The 7,096-nt window shown below is 42.3% G+C and overlaps 1 pseudogene; it reads left to right on the top strand.

Annotated features, from left to right (window-relative positions):
• The first annotated feature begins 2,387 nt into the window (after positions 1–2,387).
• Positions 2,388–5,049, top strand: LOC110192333 (tyrosine-protein phosphatase non-receptor type 2 pseudogene; annotated as a pseudogene).
• The last annotated feature ends 2,047 nt before the right edge of the window (positions 5,050–7,096 follow it).

The raw sequence follows: 7,096 nt of genomic DNA, 5'->3' as shown, positions 1-7,096 counted from the left end.
AATATTAAAATTTTAAATTATTTTGTTTCCTTTGTAATCCTTTCGAATTTTCTTTAATTTTAAAAATTAATTTATTTTTAGTTTTCATCATTCGCTCTCATAAAATTTTAAGTTTTAAATTTTCTCCCTTTCCTTTCCCTCCTCAAGATGGCGTACAATCTAATATAAGTTGTACATATACATTCCTATTAAATATTTTCACATTAGTTGTTGTAAAGAAGAATCAGAACCAATGGGAGGAACCGCTGGAAAGAGGAAACAAAACAAAGAGAGAGAGAGAGAGAGAGAGAGAGAGAGAGAGAGAGAGAGAGAGAGAGAGAGAAAGCAAATAGTATGCTTTGATCTACATTCAAACTTCATAGTTCTTTCTCTGGATGTCGACAGCATTTTCCATCATGAGTCTTTTGGGGTTGCCTTAGATCTTTGTATTGCTAAGAGGAGCAAAGTCTATGAAAGTTGGTCATCAAGCAACATGGCTGTTACTGTGTACAACGTTTTTCTGGTTCTGCTCACTTCACTCAGCATCAGACCATACAAGTCTTTCCAGGTTTTTCTCAAGGCCAGCTGCTCATCATTTCTTATAGCCCAATAGTATTCCATTACATTCATATACCACAACTTGTTCAACCATTCCCCACTTGATGGGCATCCCCTCAATTTCTAATTCTTAGCCACCACAGAAAGAGCTGCTATAAATATTTTTGTACATGTGGGTCCTTTTCCGGTTTTTATGATCTCTTTGGGATACAGACCCAGAAGTGGTATGACTGGGTCAAAGGATATGCACAATTTTATAGCCCTTTGGGTGTAGCTCCAAATTGTTCTCCAGAATGGTTGAATCAGTTCACAACTCCATCAACAATGCATTAATGTTCCAGTTTTCCCACATCATCTCCAATATTTATCCTTTTCCTGTTTTGTCATGTTGGCCAATCTGATAGGTGTGATGTGGTACCTCAGAGTTGTTTTGGTTTGCATTTCTCTAATCAATAGTGATTTGGAACATTTTTTCATATGGCTACAGATAGCTTTCATTTCTTCATCTGAAAACTGCCTGTTCATATCCTTTGACCATTTATCAATTGGGGAACAACTTGTATTCTTTTAAATTTGACTCAGTTCTCTATATATTTTAGAAATGAGGCTATAAAAATCCTTTCCCAGCTTTCTGCTTCCTTTCTAAGCTTGGTTGCATTGGCTTTGTTTGTGCAAAACCTTTTCAATTTAATGTAATCAAAATCATCCATTTTGCATTTCATAATGTACTTTATCTCTTCTTTGGTCATAAATTATTCCATTCTCCATAAATTTGATAGTCCTTTGTAATCCTACATGTTTTATTTTATACATTTAAAAACCTTGCTCTGAGAAGGGAGCCAAAGACCTTGGCAGATAATAGCCAAAGTGGTGCAGGACACACAAAAAAGGGTGAAGTAGCCCTGGTGTAGATAGTTGGAATTGGAGTCAAGATCTAGATTCGGGTCTGGCATTTGATACCTTTGTCAGATCACTTCATCTCTGAGCCTCTGCCTATCAGTCTGAAAGGGGAATAGTAACAGTAGCATTAGAGAATCAGATGAGATAAAGTACGTAAGGTACCTTAAACCTTAGTGTTTGTAAGGCACTATAATAATTGAGATTCGATATCCCCCTCTACGTGGTGGGGGTGGGGGTAGAGTTCTTACCCCAACAAGTTCCACATTTGAGGTGGGTAACCTATGAGAAAATAACCAGTGATAGTGTTAGAGGGGAGAGTTGAACCTTTAGCTTCTTGACTCCAGGCCTGTGTTGTTATTATGTAGGAGGCTACACTGTCTTTTGCTTAATCTTGGGACTGTCTTATGTCAATGTTAATTTTTCCCAAACCTTTTCAAGGAAAGATTTCTCTTTCCTCTCTGACCCCACATGTACTCTCACCCCAGAAGGTTATAACAACACCTTAATTTGAGCATGGTTGTCTCAGAGGATGACACGTGAAGAAGTTGGATCTGGGCCCATACTGAGGGCCTCCAGGGGTAGGGATTGCCCTCATTTATCCTGGTATTCTCTTCTTGAATTAACATTGTTTTAGAGCAATTTTCTCCCCCTCCCCACCATCCCCCAAATATAATTAAATCTTAAAAAAAGACTGAGTCGCTGCCCTTGATAGCATTGGTAAAGTTTCTACGAGAGGAACTGCGCACCAAGGAGTGAAATCCCAGAGCCCAACTCGCCTCAGCCCTGCTCTCCTTTATAAGTGATGACGCAGTGGGGGAGGGGTTAGAAGGCACGCATGCTCACAATGCAAAGTGGGCGTGACCATAGGCCACGTCATAAAGAGCGGGAACCTGGTAACCGTGCTCCCGCCCAGTTCTCCTCACAGTCGTCTGCTGGCTCCTGACCTCGGCTGTCCTCACAGCTGTCGTCTCGCGCCTGGCCTCCCGGATTTTCCTTTGTCCTCGGGAGACTTCTTGTTCGTTTGTTCTCCAGGGAGACCTTTGGTTCTCCTGGGAAACTTTTTGTCCTCAGAGACTTGTGGCCTTTTTGGAAACTTATCTCAGGCTTTTTTGTTCTCCTCAGAGAATTTTTTTCTTCCTCGAAAGACTTCTCAAAGATTTTTCTCATCCCCAGAAATTTTTATTCAAGAGATTTTCCTTTGCCTCTTCAGAAACTTTTCGTCTTAGAGACTTTTCCTTCGCCTCCCCAGAGACTTTTTTCCTCAAGTGACTTTCCTTCACCTCCGCAGGTATTTTTCCTCCCACTCCGCCAAGACTTTGGGCCTCTCCAGGACTCTTCTTCCCCCTTTTCCTTGCCCTTCCCCTCCCCCCACCTGCCATCGGGACTGACTTTTAGAGCCTCCATCTTCCCTCGAGGCAGCAGCATCGAATTGTCCTCATTGTTGTTGTCATCGGCAAATGCCAGGTCATCGGTGAGGTGGAACTGAGTGTGTGTGGCCATTCATCTGTCTGTAGCTCCACCCTTCCCGGCCTCTGCCTCCACTGCCCTCCCTCTCGGTGCCCTGCTCTCCGGTCCCCTCGGGTTGGTCAGGTCGGGCCGGGTCCCTGCCTCAGGCGGCTGCCCGCCAGGCCTCCTCCTCCTCCACGCCCTCCACCTCAGCCTCCATCTTGGCCTCCTCCGCTGCCGCCAGCGCCGCCATCTTCGCCAAGGCCTCCCCCGCCTGAGGTGCCGGGGGTAGAATCCGTAGTCCCGCCCCCACCCCAAGTCTCCGCTGCCCTCCCCTCCCCCACCAGGTCCAGGTGTTCTCACCTGAATTGTAGCCAGAACTGCCAGACACCATCCCCGCACCCCGCCGCATCCGCCGCCCTCCCCCTCCCCTAAGCTACCTGAGCCACAGTCACTCCTTGGGCCGCAGCTATGGCGACGCCCCCCTCCCCCATCGACATGGACATCACCGAATGGGAAGTGGCCTCCTGCAGCACCAGCACCCCCATCGCCACAGCTTCCTCCACCTCGGTGGTGGCAACCCCCACCACCTTGGTCTCCATGGCATCCTGGGGCACAGACGACGACGAAGACGAAGAAGAAGAGGCTATGCTGGTGTTGGGCTGCGGCGCCTCAGCTTCTGGGGCACCCGTCTCCATGGAGCAGGAGTTCGCGGCCTTAGAAGCGGCCAGTGGGTGGCCCCAGGCCTACCTCAACATCGCAACACTGCCATGAGTATCCATACCGCGTGGCGCAGGCCTTGGAGAACAGGTCCCGCAACCGCTACGGGGACGTGAGCCCCTACGATCACAGCCGGGTTCGCCTGAAGATGGCCACCCCAGCCCCTGGAGGTGGCTTTCACCCAGGCCTTGGTTTGGCTTCGGCTATGGTGGGGGCTTCTTGCTCATTTTCTTCGGCATCTTCGAGCCTTGGGGACCGAGGTGGAGGTGGGGACGAGAACGACTATATCAACGCCAGCTTAGTGGTGGTGGAGGAGGCCCAGCGGAGCTACATCCTAACCCAGGGGCCCCTGCCCAACACCTGTGGCCACTTCTGGCTCATGGTGTGGCAGCAAGACAGCAAGGCCGTGATTATGCTCAACCAGTTGGGGGAGAAAGATTCTATCAGATGCTTTCAGTACTGGCCCCCCTGCCAGGGCCACACCTTCCACTTTGAGGACATGGGCATCAGGGTGCACATGCTGGCGGAGGAAGTGAAGCCCTACCACACAGTCCACTACCTGAGTCTGCAGAATGTGCTGACAGGAGAGGCCAGGCCCATCTCCCACTTCCACTACACCAGCTGGCCCAACTTCGGGGTGCCTGAATCACCTGCCTCCTTCCTTACTTTCCTTTTCATGGTTCGGGAGTCGGGCTCCCTCAACTATGAGCAGGGCCCTGTGGTTATCCACTGCAGTGCTGGCGTGGGGCAATCAGGCATCTTTGCACTGATTGATGCCTGCCTGGTCCTGATGGAGAAGACAGATAACCCCTTTTTCCTGAACATCAGACAGGTATTAGTGGGCATGAGAAAGTACCGGATGGGACTTGTTCAGACCCCAGAACAGCTAAGATTCTCATATATGGCTATCATTGAAGGGGCAAAATTCCTCATGGGAGATGAAAAGATCAAGAAAAAGTGGAACGAACTTACTGAGGAAGACCATGCTCGAAGCTACAGCTTTCACAGTTCTCCACCTCCAAGTAGAATGATAAAGAAAAAGTACAAAGCTTCCAGGCTGGTTTTAAATGATGATGAAGACGACGATGACGATGACGATGACGACGATGACGACGATGATGACCTCGATGATGATGACGATGAAACAGATGATGACTTGGATTTTTCAGATCTAGCTACTAGACTGCCAGATTCTGAGGAAGAGAGCTGTGAAGGTGGTACCCGGAAACGAAGCCGAGAGGAATATAAAGCTGGTACCAGTCAGGATGGGGATGAGGAGAGGGAGACACCAACTAAGACTCGATTTAAAAGAAAAAGGGTAAATCTATAGGACTTTTGAAAGGCCAGCCGAAAATGCTCTCTCTGATCCAAGGGAGGAGAAAATGTCTCAAAGATACCTGTTTACACTGTTAACTGTATACATCCAGAGTAAAGAGTACCACTGGCAAAACCCTTTAATTTGTTAAGTGTTTGAGATGCTTTCTAAAAATTTCAGCCTTTCAAAACCCATAAATTTGTTTAGTTGTTGAATATTTTTTAAAGTGCTTATATGAGTTGTAGAAAGAAACAAAATGGATGAAAATACTTTTATTATTCTACTATTCTTTAGGTGTTTTTATATTTTGGGCAGCATTAAGTGTTTTTCAAACTGAAAAAAATTAAGATGTTTGTCATTTTAAAGTGCATTTTAGCCCCTCAAAGACCACCAACCTCGACTTTTGAAAAATTTAATGATATATTATAAACTTAATATTGAGTAGCTATACTACTATAAGTAAATAACTTAGTATCTGTTTACATTACTGGAAAAATATTTATTGACTTAACTATTTAAGTTACTTAGTAGCTATTTACATTATTTTGCCAGCATTAAAATGTTTTCTTAAGTGAAAAAATATTAAAGTTTTTAATAACATTTATCATTTGATAGGCATTTTAGTAACTTCGAAGATCAACTGATTTTAAATAATTTATAGTAAGCTTAATATTGGATAGCAATACAAATAAGTAACTTGTTTAGTATCTGTTTACATTACTGGAAAAATACTTAAAATTTAACTATTTAAAGTAAATTTAACTATTTAACTATTTAAAGTACTTAGTAGCTATTTACATTATTTTACCAGCCTTAAATATTTTAACTAAAAAAAACCCAAAAACTTTAACTAAGATAGGTATCCTTTTAACATGCATTTTAGTATCTTCAAAAATTGATTGTTTTTAATAATTTACTGTAAGCTTAATATTCAACATCATCTTAAATAAACTTGCTTAGCAACTATTTGCATTTATATTAATTTAAGTTGATTAAAATATAGCAACTTTTCAGTCTTCATCAGACTTCTTTGTCTATTTCCTCTCATTTATTTTTTCCTTTTATATTGTCATAGCATGTGCTCTCTTTTACTGCTTCTGCTTTTTGCCATTTGCATTATTTCATGAAGGTTTTTTCCAGATTTCTTTATATTCTTTATGCATGTCTGTCTTGATTGCATTATGGCATTCTACCATGATTTATTTGATCATTCCTCCTCTTTTGAACACTTACGTTGCTTTCAAGTTGTTGGTTTTTTTAATTACAAATAATGCTGCTTTAAAAATCTTTAAACCTCCTTTTTTGTTTGCTTTTGACAACCCTTTCAAGTTTATGTATTGGAATTATTGGATCAAAAGTTATGATTCTTTTTGTAACTTCCTCAAAACTGCTAGATGGATCTGCAGAAAAATTCTCTACCAGTTTTCAGTTCCACCAACAATGAATGAATGTACTTGTTTCTTCACAACCCTACTAGAATTTAGTTTCATTTGGATTAATCATTTTTGCCAATTTAATAGGTATGAGGTGGTACTTCAAAGTTTTTTTTAAATTTGCATCTCCTTAATTATTTGGAAAGACAATCATTTTTCCAATAAGTATTAACAATGTGTGCTTCCTTTTCTTTTCTTTATTGGAACATTCAGCTCCCAACTGCCAATTTTCCCAAGTACATTTGTAAAATTATGAATCCTCCCAGTTTTTAGTTTCAGCAGACTTGTGAAACATCCATCTTTTGTACACATTAGTTAGATGTCTGGTATAGCTATTCCATTGCTCTTTCTCTCTGTTTATTTTAATTCAGTACCAAGTAGATAGACCGTTTATTAAAAGATTAAGTTTAAAGATTAGGAGCATAAGGCCATCATCAGCTTGGTTCTTTCTGCCTTGCCTCTTGATGTCCTTGATCATTGTTTTTCCATATAAATTTCATTATGATTGTATCCAGTCCTGTAAAGAAACGTTGGTATTTTGATTGGTATTCCATTAAGGATATAGATTAATTTAATGTCTAGTGCCATTTTTATTTTATTAATCTGACCTACCCATGAGCATTGACTCTCCCTCCAACCATTTAGGTCTTCAATTACCAAACATTTATTAAGTGCCAGGCACTGTGTTAGGTCCTAGGGATCTAAGAACAAAAATGAAACCCTGTCTTTTCTTTAGGAGCTTACA

Source organism: Phascolarctos cinereus, unplaced genomic scaffold, assembly GCF_003287225.1.
Source record: "Phascolarctos cinereus isolate Bilbo 61053 unplaced genomic scaffold, phaCin_HiC Scaffold_8;HRSCAF=390, whole genome shotgun sequence".
NCBI lineage: Eukaryota > Metazoa > Chordata > Mammalia > Diprotodontia > Phascolarctidae > Phascolarctos > Phascolarctos cinereus.
Note: the sequence above shows the minus strand (reverse complement) of the source record. Positions and strands in the feature narration are given on the sequence as shown.